This window comes from Pseudophryne corroboree, chromosome 7, assembly GCF_028390025.1.
Source record: "Pseudophryne corroboree isolate aPseCor3 chromosome 7, aPseCor3.hap2, whole genome shotgun sequence".
NCBI classification, from domain to species: Eukaryota; Metazoa; Chordata; class Amphibia; order Anura; family Myobatrachidae; genus Pseudophryne; species Pseudophryne corroboree.
The window spans coordinates 45,207,662-45,225,417 of record NC_086450.1 but is presented as its reverse complement, the minus strand read 5'-3'; the positions used below and the strand labels follow the sequence as shown (position 1 = coordinate 45,225,417).

The 17,756-nt window shown below is 46.6% G+C and overlaps 1 long non-coding RNA gene across 2 annotated transcripts in view; it reads right to left on the bottom strand.

Annotated features, from left to right (window-relative positions):
- Positions 1-17,756, bottom strand: part of LOC134943339 (uncharacterized) — an 84,735-nt gene that overhangs the window by 66,389 nt on the left and 590 nt on the right. The window lies entirely within an intron of this gene.

Sequence of the window (17,756 nt, the reverse complement as noted above, 5' to 3'; positions counted from 1 at the left end):
AAGGTCTACAGTCATTATGTTGACCACTATTGGTCAACATGCATTAGGTCGACAGGGTCAAAATGTCGACACAAAAAAGGTTGCAGCAACATTTCAAAGTTTTTTGGGTGTAGTTTACTCCGTCAAAGCACGTGGAACCCTAATTAGTGTACCGCTTCGCTCGCCACGCTTCGGGCAAGGTTACTATTCCCAATCGTAGTCCACGTGATGGTAAAGTTGATTACAATGCTAATAAAAAACAAAAAGCTGTGTCGACCATTTTAAACTGTTGAACCTTTGTACCCGTTGGCCATAATCATGTCGACATGTCGACATATTAACCACGTCACCCTTTTGTCTAGGTTGACCTAATGTATGTCGACCATTAGTCGTCGACATAATGACTGACGACCTAGAGACCGGATACCAACTTCAACTCTCTCTCTCATATCTGTGAGATACACGTTTTAATATTAACAAGCATTCTTTATTCGGTTTATTCGTTTTCCTCTCATATTTAATTCAATTCTAAGAATTTAATTTAGAATGAAAATAAACTAGAGATGTGCGGCGGGCACTTTTCATGTTTTGTGTTTTGGTTTTGGAACTGGCTCCTCACTCGTGTTTTGCATCTGGATTGGTTTTGCCGAAACCACCCTTTCGGGTATTGGTTTTGGATCTGGATGATTTTAGAAAAACAAAACAAAAAACATAAAAACAGCTAAAATCATAGAATTTGGGGATAATTTTGATCCTACGGTATTAGCAGTTGGGCAAAACCATGTGCACTGCAGGGGGGGGCAGATATAACATGTGCAGAGAGAGTTAGATTTGGGTGGGGTGTGTTCAAACTGAAACCTAAATTGCAGTGTAAAAATAAAGCAGCCAGTATATTTACCCTGCACAGAAACAAAATAACCCACCCAAATCTAACTCTTTCTACACATGTTCCGAGTTGTTTGCTCGCTAGCTGCTTTTAGCAGCATTGCACACGCTATGCCGCTGCCCTCTGGGAGTGTATCTTAGCTTAGCAGAAGTGCGAACTAAAGGTTCGCAGCGCTGCTACAAAAAAACATTGTGCAGTTTCTGAGTAGCTTGAGACTTACTCCTAGCTAGCGATCACTTCAGACTATTTAGTTCCTGTTTTGACATCACAAACATGCCCTGCGTTCGGCCGACCACGCCTACGTTTCCCCAGCCACTCCTGCGTTTTATTCGACACGCCTGCGTTTTTTCACACACTCCCTGAAAACGGTCAGTTGCCACCCAGAAACACCCACTTCCTGTCAATCACTCTGCAGCCAGCAGTGCGATTGAAAAGCGTCGCTAGACCTTGTGTGAAACTACATCGGCTTTTGTGAAAATACGTCGCGCGTGCACATTGTGACCCATACGCATGTGCAGAAGTGCCTTTTTTTGCCTGATCGTGCGGCAGCTAGCGATCAACTTGGAATGACCCCCTATGGTTTTGCCCAACTGCTAACAAATTTGCTGCTGCAATGAACTCTGAATTACCCCCATTGTTTTTAGGCCAAAAGGTTGCACCGAGGTAGCTGGGTGACTAAGCTAAGCGATACAAGTGTGTGGCACAAACACCTGGCCCATGTAGGAGTGGCACTGCAGTGGCAGACAGGATGGCAGTTTTAAAAAATAGGCCCCAAAGAGCACATCATGCAAAGACAAAAAAGAGGTGCACCGAGGTCGCTGGGTGACTAAGCTAAGCGACACAAGTGTGCGGCACAAACACCTGGCCCATCTAGGAGTGGCACTGCAGTGGCAGACAGAATGGATGTTTTAAAAACTGGGCCCCAAAGAGCACATAATGCAAAGAAAAAAATAAAAGGTGCAAGATGGAATTGTCCTTGGGCCCTCGCACCCACCCTTATGTTGTATAAACAAGACATGCACACTTTAACAAACCAATCATTTCAGTGACAGGGTTTGCCACACGAATGTGGCTGAAAGGACTGGTTTGTTTGGACCCCCACCAAAAAAGAAGCAATTAATCTCTCCTTGCACAAACTGGCTCTACAGTGGAAAGATGTTGTCCTCATCCTCAGATTCCCCCCTTCAGTGTTTACATCCTCATCCTCACAGAGAAATACAGGGCCGTTTCTAGCCAATTTGGCTCCCAGTGCGAGATTTAAAAATGCGCCCCCCCATTCACATAAAAAAAAATGCCCCCCGGGGGCGTGGCCTGGAGGCTGAAGTGAAAGGCAGCACAAGCAGAAAGCTCCACTAGATTTGAGCACAAAACCCCTCTATTTATCTCCATACCCCACAGAACCCAGCCAAACCTCACCCTCCCTAAAGCTGTGGGAGTCCCCCAATTCGGTGGAGCAAAGCTGCGGAATCGGGGAGCCGGTATACTGGCTCCCGCGGATTGCGGCCTGCCCACCATACTGAAGCCGGGGCCTAAATTAAAATACAGACGCTGACGCAGCGTAGCGGACCGGACAGCACAGACTACCAAGCCCGGAAGCCCGGAGGTATCCCTCAGACCGCACCCGCCTGCACCATCCGGACCCCCTCCCCGAACCAATACAACACCTTGCTCGAGGGGAGAGAGGAGAGACGCCGGGGACACGGAGCTCCGGAGGTAGCGGCCATCTTGGATCTCGGGAACTGCACAGCAGAGACGCGACGGGACGGCTGCATACGGCTGCGTGCAGCTACAGAGGTGAGCCGACCCCCTGCCGCACTCTCCCTCCACTGACACCCGCTCCAGCACGCCAGCGGCCGGCCGCAGCTAGCAGCACCAAGCGGACTATCGGGGACACGCAGCAACAACACCGCACTGCACCCCTGTCCTACAGCTGGCCCTCTCCATTATTATAACCCTGCTGAGATAGCAGACCCCCTGGACCCGCTTGTCTACACCCCCTCAGACCCACTGATACCCTGGAACGGGGAATAGGTCCTGGCATCATAGCCGCTACTGGGAACCTGCTCATAAAAATTCCCACACAGTCGTGCACTATACCACGCTGCATAGCAATCTAATAGATGCCGAAGGGCCTATCCCTATAACTAATAGCCCTCGGACAGGGGCGGGACCTGCCACTGGTCCACCTGCACCCATACTGTGCTGAATTGTATTTCATTCACTCACCCCTCCAACATCCACCGATACGCACACAAAAAGTGTGCAATAAATGACGGCGGCCATCTTGGGTCTTGAAAGAGGTGGTGACCCGGCTGCCCGAGGGATCCCTGGCATCTTACAGCAAGCCGCTGTTCTCACCTGCTAGCCCCCAGGATCCCATGTTACCCCCCCACCTCAACTCACCCTAATACAACACAACCGTGTATAACAAACACACCCCCCTCCCCTCATCACAAAAACCGAGGCCCCCTACTTCCCAAGACCGAAGTCCAGAACATTGGAGACCTCAGGCCCCTCTTGGAAGATATATATTCCTCAACATGGAAAGATACGTGGCCAAAACATCCCGTGCGAATAAAAATCCTCAAAACAAAAATAAACCATCGGCCAAAGAGAGAGAACCCAGCATTATCTCGCAGGGATCCCCATATTCACCAAACAGACAACTCTCTGACGACACGTTACCTACAGACGTCCATGCTAGCCCGTCCTCAATACAAAGGGCCAGAGAAATTTCAGACATCATATCTCCTTTGTTGGATGCGAAATTAGCACCCCTAATGGAAGCAATTACGTCAGCAGCAGCGCAACTGACCCAACACACCCAACGCCTGGTCGAAGCCGAGGACCGAATATCTACCTTAGAAGACGACTACCAAACTATCCAATCCCAACAACAAACACATGACAACACCTTAGCGGCCATGTCAGACAAGATCGAAGATTTAGAAAATCGGAATCGTCGGAATAACCTGCGCCTGATTGGCCTCCCAGAAACAGTCAGACAAACAGATCTAATGGACTTGGTCACGCAATGGCTACCCACAGCTCTTAATTTACCCTCATCCCCCACCTCTTACCTGGTGGAACGAGTCCATCGCATCGGTCCTGACAAACAATCCTCACAATCCTCTTCATCACGTCCCAGGCCAGTCATATTCAGGCTACTAAACTATCTCGACAAAGTCAAGATCATGGAAGCCTACCGCAAATGCTCTGACCTACGGTACAAAGAATCCAAACTCCTTTTGTTTCAGGACTTTTCTTTTCAAGTCTCAACACAACGACGGGAGTTCTCCCCAATCTGCAAAGAACTCTACGCCAAAAACATCAAATTTGCCCTTTTGTACCCGGCAAAACTGAGAATCTTCCATGACGGCAAACCTTACTTCTTCGATAATACAGATTCAGCTCGAAACTTTCTCAAGTCCCTATCATCACATTCTAATCCTCGAATGGACGATGCGGACTAACTATCTTAGTCCCAAGTATCTCCCTCCGTGGTTACATCTTTTTCCCTTGACCAATGGATAACACATGGTTAATAGTTTTTATATGGTTCATATTTTCTACCCCCCCCCCCCCCCCCCCCCACTGCTAACCAACCTAAAGCTTCTGTTACAGATGGACGGTTATTACTTCTGTCCTCCTTGGTTCGAAAATTTAAAAAATGTTATGACTGGTGGCCTATATTATATCGGCTACTATTTTCTTTTTGCATTGTATTGTTTAATGATCACATATATACTCCGACTCCGTTAGTTTGCCCGACACATCGTTCTAGTCCTCCCCAAGCGAGCTGGGACAGGGGAAAGGACTGTCGTTTATGGCTTCTCCTTTTAAGTTCCACTAGAATGGGAATTGGATAATGACAACCCCTAGGGACACTGTGGCCTCTAAAGATGGCTCAAAGACGTCCCTTAAGTTAGTCTCATGGAACGTAGAGGGCCTAAACTCACCAATCAAAAGGAAAAAGGTACTAACACACCTTAAAAAATTCCATCCTGATATAGTGTTCCTACAGGAAACACACTGGCGTCCCAATGATCCTAATACACTTAGAGACACCTGGGTTGGAGATTTCAAAAGCGCTTCCTATGTTACTAAAACAAGGGGAGTACTTCTCCTATTCCGCAGATCACTGAACTACAAGATCAAAAATGAATGGGTAGACCCCGAGGGCAGGTTTTTGTTCCTAAAGATAGAGGTTGAAGGTGAACTTTTCACGCTAGCATGTATTTACGCCCCCACTGGACCGAACGCTTCCTTCTTCTCAGACATCTATGTTAAATTACAGGACTGGACGGAGGGAGTTTTGATCATAGGGGGAGACCTTAATACCATATTAGACCCATTATTAGATGTATCCGGTGGCCCCAGACAATTGAAGTACAGTAGATCCGCACCACCATCCCTGTCACTGCTACAAGACTCTTTACAACTACTAGACCCATGGAGATTCCTCCACCCTGACTCTAGAGAATACACCTTCTTCTCACACCCTCATAATGTATTCTCCAGATTGGACTATTGGTTAGTACCGACCTCCGCAATACATAGAATCCTGGACTCCACCATAGCCAACATACTCATATCAGACCATGCCCCTATCACCCTAACAATTAAACTAACTACACCCCGACAATACTCATATACCTGGCGGTTCCCTGAATATCTTGCCAACTCAGAAGACTTCAAACTCTTCTTGACACAAGCATACCTTAATTATACACAGGACAACGCAGCACATGTTAATGACACAAACCTTTTCTGGCAGGCTTCCAAACCCGTCCTTAGAGGACAGATCATTTCCTATGTTGCCACCAGGAAAAGGCAACTCCGGGAGAAGATGGCAGAAGCGTCCCTTCAAGTAGCTTCGACCTATTCCCAATTACTAGCCGACCCATCTGAAACCAATAGGAAACTATATAAAGACACCAAATCAATTTATGACACTCTCTGTGCCGAACAGGCCAAATTATTCCTCTCCTTCCAATCTAATAAATACTTTCGCTGGGGTAATCGACCAGGGAAACTATTAGCAAACATGGTGAAAACACATGCAGCGCCTAAGTACATCTCCTCAATTAGAGACATAGACAGACCCCCCTCAACAACACAAGACCAGATTAGCGACACCTTCTTAACTTTCTTTGAGAAATTGTACACCGCACCACATGACAACCCCACGGCAGGAATAGATTTCTTGACACAGGCAAATCTCCCCACACTCTCTGAAAGCGATAGAGATCTACTTACCAGTCCCGTAACTGCAGCAGAATTGGAACTAACCATCAAATCTCTCCCAAATGGGAAATCCCCAGGACCCGACGGTATGTCAGCATCTTATTACAAATTACTTCTCCCACACCTAAGCGAACACCTCAGGCGGTTATATAATGCGCTTTTAGAGGGACATCCCGCCCCAAAAGATTTCAACACTGCCCGAATCATAGTCCTCCCTAAACCCAACAAGGATCACACGTTAGTATCATCCTACCGCCCAATTTCACTGTTGAACCAAGACTTTAAAATATTTACAAAGATCCTTGCCACCCGCCTCCAAGCAGTCCTACCAAAATTACTACATCCTGCCCAGACAGGCTTCATGCATAATAAACACTCAGTGCACAATGTTCGCTCACTACTAGCAGCTATGTATAAAACCCACGATTCACAGGAGTTAGACAATATGGTACTGAGCTGTGATGCAGATAAAGCCTTTGACCGAGTGTCCTGGGCCCACATAGATAGATTGCTTAGACTTCAAAACTTTGGTACTGCTTTTATCAAGGTGTTTCACACCATCTATCAAACACCACAAGCCTTCTTGACGGTGAATGGCCATAATTCAAGACTATTCTCCTTACATCGCGGCACCAGACAGGGTTGCCCCCTATCCCCTCTACTATTTAACTTAGCCTTAGATCCCCTCCATCGCCATTTCTGCAGAGAAAATAGATGGCGCGGCATAAAACTAGCCAATCACGAAATCAAATTCTCAGCATTTGCTGATGACATTCTACTTTACTTTAGCAATCCCAGACAAGCCATGCCATACCTACTTGACATCCTGGACTCATTTGAACTAGTTTCTGGCTTCAAAATTAATCCATCCAAAACGGAAGCATTAGCCTTCTTTCCTTCCATAAAGACAGGCTGGGGAGAAACTTTCCCATTCCACTGGGCCACAAACAATTGCATTACCTACCTAGGGATCAAATTCCCTGACCACCCCTCTAAACTATACTCACTTAATCTCCCCCCACTATTGGCCAAGACATATACAGACTTCGCCAGATGGTCTCACCTTCCCCTTACATACACAGGTAGGAGCCATTTATACAAAATGATAAGTTTCCCCCGCCTACTTTATGTACTACAGATGCTCCCACTGATCCCACCCAAACACATACTAGCTCAACTAGACAAAGCACTGTCCAAATTTATTTGGGCGGATAAACACCCTAGATTCTCGTTATTCAAACTACGCCAACCTCGCTCCCTCGGAGGCCTTAATTTACCATGCCTTTATTCCTACGCCTTGGCAGCTAACTACAGAATCGCTTTGGACTGGATTGGCGGAAGTGATATATACGCCAACACACAATTGGAGCAGTCTTTTGTCCCATCCCAGGCCCTGGTATCTTTACTACACACCACACCCACCTCCATACCACACTGCGTATCAGATAACATACTCATCTCCTCCACCTGCGCTGCATGGAGACAGACCCGCGCTCGACTAAAGATATCACGATACACCTCATTATTTGTACCTCTTTGGAACAACCCTGACTTCAAGCCTCACACCACCTCCCCTATATTTCAGACTTGGTACAATGGTGGGCTAAAATTCATTCATCATTTCTTACATGCCGAAACTCTAACCTTACTTACACAATCTCAACTCATAGCACGCTTTCCATCCTTACCAATCCCAATTTTTCCATTCCTTCAAGCATGTAGTTACGTACAAAAGGTTACATCTTCATTAATTGCACAGGATAACTCCCACACCTTGGACAACACATTACGACGCACCCAAGATGGTAGATTTCCCACAGCACTCATATATACATATTCCCGCACTCTACTAGATGTAGAAACCGGCTCAACAGGCCTCCTAAAGTGGAAGCTAGAATTCCCAGACCTCACAATGAAACTAATCCTGGAAGCCAACGCATACTTGGACAAAACACTAGGCTCAGTCACATACTCAGAAATGCACCAAAAAATTTTACATAGAGCATATATCACTCCCAAACTGAGGCACCTTATTGGTGCAGCTCCATCATCTCACTGCTTCAAATGCACTGCTCCAGAAGCAGATCTTGTACACTGCCTATGGTCGTGTCCCAAGGTACACACACTCTGGCAGACACTCCAGTCATATATTACAACAGAGTTACAGATACAATTTACCATCACCAAAACATGGGCATTCTGGGGCATATTCCCAAAACAACACCCCCCCGGACTAGCCAAAGGACAACGCATTCTCTTAATTAAATTGGCAGCAGCCACAAAAAAAACAATCCTATCACAATGGATATCCACCGACACAATCCCCATCACATTACTACATCCTAGGATCTCTCATCTATTCCACCTAGATTGGACAAATACCGCCTTACAGAAAGACAAACTGACCGAGAAATTTTTCCACACTTGGCTACCCTACATCCAGACCCTCCCCCAGGTTACAAGGGAAGCTCTGCGGAAATGCTTCAAAGACACCAAATGGTATTTGCAGGAGACATTGGACTCTGCACCTCCCCCCTTTTGAACCACCGACTCTATATCACACATGTATATCACCTGACTCCCCCGCACTCCAAAGGTTACTACATACCCTCTACAGTTACCATACTATTACTACCTAGGGCTTACACGGAGTATGAGTGTATTTCTTGTTACTATCTGTTCATAATGTAATGTAATGTACTACTCATATAATGCACACTGTTAAACCTGTTTTACTGGTAATTCACTGGTCAATAAAAACACTTTGAAAAAAAAAAATGCCCCCCCATAGATAAGGGTGTGTGGCCTCATTAAAATGGGCGTGGCTTTGTTAAGGTGGGCGTGTCCTCATCTGATCTCATCATCACAGCCACCACAGGATAAAAAAAAAAAGTCCTAATTTTACACATTACAGCAGGCACGCGACCCCATTTTACACAGCACGGCAGGCACGTGCCCCCATTTTACACATTGCGGCAGGCACATGCCCCCATTTTACACATTGCGACAGGCACGTGCCCCCATTTTACACAGTACAACAGGCAAGTGTCCCCATTTTACACAGCACGGCAGGCAAGTGTCCCCATTTTACACAGTACGGCAGGCACGTGCCCCCATTTTACACATTGCGGCAGGCACGTTTCCCCATTTTACACATTGCAGCAGGCAAGAGTCCCCATTTTACACATTGCGGCAGGAAAGTGTCCCTATTTTACACAGTACGGCAGGAAAGTGTCCCTATTTTACACAGTACGGCAGGAAAGTGTCCCTATTTAACACAGTAAGGCAGAAAAGTGTCCCTATTTTACACAGTACGGCAGGAAAGTGTCCCTATTTTACACAGTACGGCAGGAAAGTGTCCCTATTTAACACAGTAAGGCAGGAAAGTGTCCCTATTTTACACAGTACGGCAGGAAAGTGTCCCTATTTAACACAGTAAGGCAGGAAAGTGTCCCTATTTTACACAGTACGGCAGGAAAGTGTCCCTATTTTACACAGTACGGCAGGAAAGTGTCCCTATTTAACACAGTAAGGCAGGAAAGTGTCCCTATTTAACACAGTACGGCAGGAAAGTGTCCCTATTTTACACAGTACGGCAGGAAAGTGTCCCTATTTTACACAGTTCGGCAGGAAAGTGTCCCTATTTTACACAGTACGGCAGGAAAGTGTCCCTATTTAACACAGTAAGGCAGGAAAGTGTCCCTATTTTACACAGTACGGCAGGAAAGTGTCCCTATTTTTACACAGTACGGCAGGTAAGTGTCAAGTGGGGGGGGGGAGAGGGAGGGGGGGAGAGAGATGAACATCTTACATGTGAAGATCTCCCCGCTCCTCGCGCCGGCCGCCGGCGCCTCCTCTTAACAGCTTGCTTGGCTCCCCCTCCTCCCTTTTCCCGAGTACTCCTGCTCGGGGGGCGGAGTTTCGTGGATTGACGCTGTTGCGTCGTGACGTCATGACGCAACCGCGTCATACCGCGAAACTCCGCCCCCCGAGCAGGAGTACTCGGGAAAAGGGAGGAGGGGGGAATCTGAGACCCGGCGGTTGCACGGCTCGCAGGCCGAAAGAAACGGCACTGGAGAAATAATATTCAAACAAACAAACCATATCATTTAGGTGTCAGTGGACTGCTTATGCCAGGCATGTCCAAACTGCGGCCCTCCAGCTGTTGAGAAACTACACATCCCAGCATGCCCTGACACAGCTATTGCATTCTCTGACAGCAAAACTGTGTCAGGGCATGCTGGGATGTGTAGTTTCACAACAGCTGGAGGGCCGCAGTTTGGACATGCCTGGCTTATGCTATTACCCAAAGTTTCTGAACTTGACAATGACTTATGATGAATGCGCTGCAGGTGACGTATCAGGGAGTATGTTCCTAGGTGGTTAACGTCCTTACACCTACTTATTATGGATTGACAAAGGCAACAGACGGCTGGACACCTATTGTCCGGATTTGTAGAGAAGTAATTCCACACCGAAGAGGTGGCTTTTTTTATATTTTGCCCAGGCATGACAATTAGCTTTTTCATCCCATGGACAACTGTCTCCACTGGAGCCTTATTCAAACAAACCACATCACCATCAGAATCCTCATCGTCAAATTCCTCCGCAGCGCCAGCTACACCCATATCCTCCTCATCCTGGTGTACTTCTACAGTGACATCCTCAATCTCAATATCAGCAACTGGACTGGCGGTGCTCCTCCCAGCACTTGCAGGGAAAGTGCAAATGGTGGTAGGAGCCTCCTTTTCCCATACAGTGTTGTGAAGGTCAGGCCTAGACATCGCAACTGCAGACAGTACCAGCACCCGTGTATTTTCACAACACCCCTGTAATTTTACAGCATACAAGACAGATCCAGTGTAATTTGATTTTCACTGCACCCTATAATAATTACAGCATACAAGACAGGGCCTGTGTACATTTATTTTCACTGCACCCCAGAATTTTTTTTACAGCATACAAGACAGGGCCAGCACCCCTGTATTTTCACAGCATACAGGAGGACAGTGCCCCTGCCCCCTGTACAACAGAGTGACAGCCAGGACAGCAACACCCATGTACAGCTCCCCTGAATTTGTATAGCATACAGGGCCAGCACTAGCGCACACAGGGGGGATTCTGAGTACCTAGAAACCCCCCCTGATCTCCACTCCATCGCCCCAGCTGAACGATTCGTTTTTTTGTTTTTTTTAATAAGACGGAGGAGCTGCCAGTCTATGACACGGCAGCTGCCTCCTTATATTCATAGAGCCGCCGGCAGCGGGCTGACTCTACTATAGGTGGCGCTGGAGAGCACAGCTCCTCAGAAGCAGCAGTGCCCATGGTAACAATGCTGGCTTGGAGAAGGACTCTCTTCCTCCGTCCCGGCTAGCGATAGGCACAAGTATAAGCCCGCGGATCAAGCATGTGTAGCGCAAGTAAGGGGTGCTGGGGGACGGCAGGGGAGGCATCGCATCCACCTGTATTTATGTGCGTACAAATCAATGAGATATAGGGGAGAGGGGAAAGTAAAGTGCGTGTGTTACTAAGTTGAAGTGTGTGTGTGTGTGTGTGTGTGTGTTTGTGTGTGTTATTAAGGTGGTGTGTGTGTGTGTGTGTGTGTGTGTGTGTGTGTGTGTGTGTGTGTGTGTGTGTGTGTGTGTGTGTGATTAAGGTGAATGTGTGTGTGTGTGTGTGTGTGTGTGTGTGTGTGTGTGTGTGTGTTATTAAGGTGAAGTGTGTGTGTTATTAAGGTGAAGTGTGTGTGTGTGTGTGTGTGTGTGTGTGTGTGGGTGTTATTAAGGTGAAGTGTGTGTGTGTGTGTGTGTGTGTGTGTGTTATTAAGGTGAATGTGTGTGTGTGTGTGTGTGTGTGTGTGTGTGTGTGTGTGTGTGTGTGTGTGTGTGTGTGTGTGTGTGTGTTAAGGTGAAGTGTGTGTGTGTGTGTGTGTGTGTGTGTGTGTGTGTGTGTGTGTTAAGGTGAAGTGTGTGTGTGTGTGTGTGTGTGTGTGTGTGTGTGTGTGTGTGTGTGTGTGTGTGTGTGTGTGTTATTAAGGTGAAGTGTGTGTGTTATTAAGGTGAAGTGTGTGTGTTATTAAGGTGAAGTGTGTGTGTTATTAAGGTGAAGTGTGTGTGTGTGGGTGTTAATAAGGTGAACTGTGTGTGTGTTATTAAGGTGGAAGTGTGTGTTTGTAATAAGTGAAGATGTGTCTGTCTGTGTGTGTGTGTGCGTGCGTATTAAGTGAAAGCGGTGTGCATATAAAGTGAAAGGGGTGTGCATATAAAGTGAAAAAGGGTGTGTGTGCGTATAAAGTGAAAGAGATGTGCATGTGTGCGCGTAATAAGTCAAAAGTGTGTGTGTAATAAGAGAAACAGGTGTGCGTATAAAGTGAAAGGGGTGTGTGTGCATATACAAAGTGAAGGAGATTGTGTGTGTGTGTGTGTGTGTGTGTGTGTGTGTGTGTGTGTGTGTGTGTGTGTGCGTAATAAGTGAAAGAGGTGTTTGTGTGCGTATAACGTGAAAGGGGTATGTGTGCTATATATTTACGTACATATATAGTGTCACTTTAGTCATTCCCCTGCCCCCACCTACTGTATGCATGGCTCCACACCCACATTGGAAACCCCCCCTTCACAAATCCTGCATTTGCCCCTGGCCAGTGCAATGTTATTTGAACAGCAACACCCCTATATTTTACAGCAGTGTGCTTTTAATTTTTAACAACTGCACCCCTGAATTTTTATAGCAGACAGGGCCAGTGTAATTTTATTAAGACATCAGCACCCCTATATTTGACAGCATACAGGAGCAGTGTGCTTTTAATTTTTACCAACTGCATCCAAATTTTTATAGCTGACAGGGCCAGTGTAATGTTATTAAGACATCAGCAACCCCATATTTTACAGTGCCTCTGCCCCCTGTACAACACAGGGACAGCCAGGACAGCAACACCCATGTACAGCTGCAGCACATGAAACATCAGTGAAAGGCAGGATAGCCAGGACAGCACCCCTAACACAGCACATGTACACCACAGTGACTGCAGCAGCACCCCTACAGAGCACACACTAACCCCACCCGACGCCAACATCTACAGAAAGATAGAGGTCTGTCTCCCTCATTCTCCAAGTCCGAGTGAAAATGGCGGCGATGCGCGGCTGTTTATATGAGATCCAAACCATCGAGAATCCGACAGCAGAATGATGACGTTTTGGCACGTTCTGGTTTCCGAGTCTGGAGGGCAGTCCCAAGCCAGACTCGGAGCATGTGTTCGGTGTGGGGGAGGGGGGGGGGGGGGTTCGGTGCTCAGGGAACCGAACCAGCTCATCTCTAAAATAAACACAATAACAGGGCAACTTTCGAAAGATAAAAATATCCTGCAAATACTGTATATCAGACAGAAGAGGTGCTGTCACTATGCACACGTGGCCCTCTGTCAGGGATAGTGTGTGATTCTCATATACTGGGGACCCGGACTGCACAATTGTATAAATGAATAAGTTATCACTGTAAGTTGCTTTAGTAAGGGCCATACATCTCCCATACACAATTTATGTCAATTACTTTTTAATTGTGTTATTAAGGAGAGTGTAATGGTGCGGGGATAGTGTCTCATTGGAATGTATAATTTGTACTTATATACTTGTCCCATGACCTCGTTAGTAATTATCACCTTTGAATTTGTGGATGAGCTTCTTGCAGTTGTGGTAGAATCACCGGCATACCCGACCTAAATTGTCAGACGGCTAACCAGTTCCCTTACTGGCATGGGGACTTTAATGTCTTTTAATTCAGTTTATTTTCACTCAGTCAGGCATTTTACACCATTTTTAAACCGACCCCTGTACTAGTCATGCCTGGTGATACAGTATATCATAGTACATCAGGTAAGCGGAGTCTGCAGTGATTGCAGGTCAGATAACAGTCCATGAAGTTGTCTGCCCAAGACTGGGGCAATAATTAGTGATTCTCCCCTACCACTCCTAGCTGTATTGCTTTGTTATTACTCTGGATCATTATCCTCGACTGGCTTCATTCTTCTTCCCACCTCAGGCCAGCACAAAGGGATCCATCATTCCATTGTGATACACCTAGTTTTACTAGATCTGCAGCTTCTTCGGCTGTTGTATAACATTAACTACATGTCCTAGCAGCGTGTTCTGAGACTCCTAGTTCTCCCAGAGAGACAGAACCTGTGCTCTATGTCAGAGTGTAAAGTAATAGTCTGATGGCCATTGGAGGATGGTTGGCTGTCCATGCATAGAGTGAGGACAATGGACACCCCATGTTAACTCAAATTGGAAAAGGACTATGCCAGGACCTCTGGAGTGAATTCAGTTTTGTGGCTGCTGTGATTTTTCTTCTCTTCAAACAACTGCTCCAAGACATTCCTCCAGCGACCACCGAGAGAGGAAGCTGTGATATCTGAAGTCATTTTAGCCAGGGACAGTCATGGCTGCTTCAGCACCAGGGTTTCTGCTGGGAGAAGTGAGCCATCAGGGTTCAGCAAGGCTTCAGGACAGGTTGGGAAAATGTTCACCTGGCTGTAGGACTTACCCTCGGTGCGCAGGGACCGCTAGACACTCCTGAGCTCTCACCAATCTGCCTGAGGACTGAAGAGTGCAGTAGAGATCCCCTTGTACAGCCTATGCCCCTTCCAAAGTGTGTGTGGGGGAGGGGGAGGATTGCAGAGATTAACGGGTAAATTTACTAAAGCTTCTAAATATGAAAAGAGGCGATGTTGCCCATAGCAACCAATACGATTATGCCTGTAATTTTCTAGGATGCAAAGGATAAATTATAGACTCTGATTGGTTGCTATGGGCAACATCACCTCTTTTCATTTTTAGAAGCTTTAGTAAATTTACCCCTAGGGGTGAGCAGGAAGGAGTGTCCACCTACTTCTGTAAAACCATTCTATTTGGGGAAAAGTGTCCAGCATTCCTCCTGATTATCAGGTAACTACTTGGGTAAAATCAAGCAGGGTTCCAACAACGTCTTTTGGTGTTTTTCAGTGTGTGGTAGCAAATAACTGATTATTATTTACTCCCACACACTGCCCGATTACCGTTCTGATGTATGACCAACTTAAAACTAAGTAAAAAAACAGGCCAATATAATATCATACCTCCCGACCGTCCTGATTTTAAAGGAAACTGGGGGCAGCCCAGCAGCTGCTGGAGTACTGGACTTGCCCCCAGCGTGATTCAAAATAGGAGTGTGACATGTGGTCATGCCCCCAACACAGCATCATTATAGGGGTGTGACCTAATGAAACTGATACCACGCCCCATTTTCAAGTGCACAAAGGTGTCCCTCTTTCCTATCTAGAATGATGGGAGGTATGTGATAACATACACTATGCTTCGCCGTACACTGGTAATAACAATTGCAGAAAAGGGATGATATATCCGGTGGTGCAAGTAGAAATTTTTTCTTAATGGTACTGAAAGTAAAAATAAGTGTGGTCATGTGTCATGAGGGTGGGGGGGGGGTCCCACAAAACTAGGGGAGTGGCTACATGACAATAGGGGCATGGCCACATTATGCCACACACCGTAATGCCCATTACACATTATGCCACACCCGGTAATGCTTATTACACATTATGCCACACAACATAATGCCCATTACACATTATGACAGACACCGTAACACCCATTACACATTATGCCACACACTGTAATGCCCATTACACATTATGCCACACACCGTAATGCCTCACATATTATACCACACACCATAATGCCTACTACATATTATGCCACACACAATTATATGTCCCACACACAAAAATGCCCCTTATAAATTATGACCTAGCGGTGGGCTGGTGGTACCAAGTACCACCATCATATTTCTTAATGGTACTCCGTACCACCCCGTACCATCCTACTTTCAGCACTGGATATACTGTAACCCACTTTTAGTAAACACAGATTGCAGAGATTTCACTGTCACATCGTAGAGTGCAGTATGGAGCAACATCTTATGGTCTCTGTGCAGGAATACAGCTCTGACTAGGCTTCCTATACTTTTCATGTAAGCCGGGACACGCATGAATTACACAGGTTCTGTGGCTGACTGACTTCAAGCCTGCAGCTGGTTTTAATCAGACACAGACCCTGTGTAATTCATGAGTGTCCCGGTGTAAGGGCTCTGTGACAGGACGGTAACGTATGGAAGCACTCGCCGCTTGCTGCGTCCCGTCGACTGCGCACAGAATGGAAGGTCAAGCCGCACGAGGCCTGACCACATAGGGGATTCCCGCTTACCGTCAGTAACCGCCTGTTACTGACTCCACCCAATGCGCTGTGGGCGGGTTCTCGCTGCCACCACCAAACTCCTAACCTGCCGTGGCGTTTGGAACCACGGTTCTGCTCTGTATGTGCCGACGCACTGCTTTACCACAGCTGTGTGGTGCTGACGAATCCCCACTAGCCACTTGCTAGGCCTCTACCGGTAGCTGGCGGAAGGCGGAGCTTGGAGACGTCAGGTGCTTCCCTGGACAGCCGGAGAACGGGGCTAGGTTTGGCCTAACCCTGTAGGTCACAAGATGAAGCAGTCTTCTTGAGGCAAAGATGTTTATTGCTCAAATAACCTTTAAAAAGGCTCCTCCCTATTGCTAGGGGCAACAGCATACAATCAGATGTTTTCAGCAGAAGAAGATGTTACAATACCTACTGTGGAGGCACGCAGGTCTCCTTTTTATGTCAATTTTCCACACAGTATCACAGGGGGGTAAGCCCTCCCTGTCTTCTCCAACCAATCAGGTTATCTTACAAAATACCAGTAAATCACATTTTACAAGGATATAAGTGCAATAAAACAATATCCTCCTTCCTGTCACCCAGACAACGTTTGGTATCAGATTAACATTCACTATTGATAAATTTATCACATAGCTTCAAAATACAATGTTTCTATCTCAGTCACATCTCCAGGCAAACCCAGTGTGTGAGATTACAACAGGAATGGCTACAATACAAACAAACAGTCTTCCTTCCTGCATAGGTCGTTCGTATGTCAATTAAATTAGGTACATGAAACAAGTTCCAAGCCCATAGACCCAGTGATTAGCATCTCTCTCTAAGGAACTTACACATCAAAAGGTATTGTCCTTCACACCTCTCTGATAGGAAGTGGCATGCTAAGGGCCCTGTCCTATTCCCAGAGGATAAGATTCAGACATCTATAAGAGTAAGTGCATTTTCCTCTTTAAATATACAGATGACCACATCTTGAATATAAAATAAATACAGTTAAACATGCATTCCTGCAATTGTGCATAGAGCACTACATATGACATGTTAAATCACATCATTAAACAAACTTTTAAACAGTCCGTGCCCAGCGCCGTAAGTACGTTTAACAGTGACGCCCAGCGCCCATTGTCCCTTAATATGGCGCCGGGCACGAGGGTTAACACCTTCAGTGCTGCAGCCGCCATTACACGTGTGGCTGGTTGGTCTCTCCGGCCACAGGCTGTTTCACATAACCCGGTTTACACCGAGTGGCAAAAAGCCGGACAAACTTTGTCCGTCTTTTTGCAATCCAGCAGGGTCTTTCATGCACAACGGCTTTGAGCCGTGTGTAATGATGTGCGCATGCGCAGCAGCAGCGGCGGCTAAAAAAACCCGTTGTGTGTGAAAGCTCCCCTTCACAC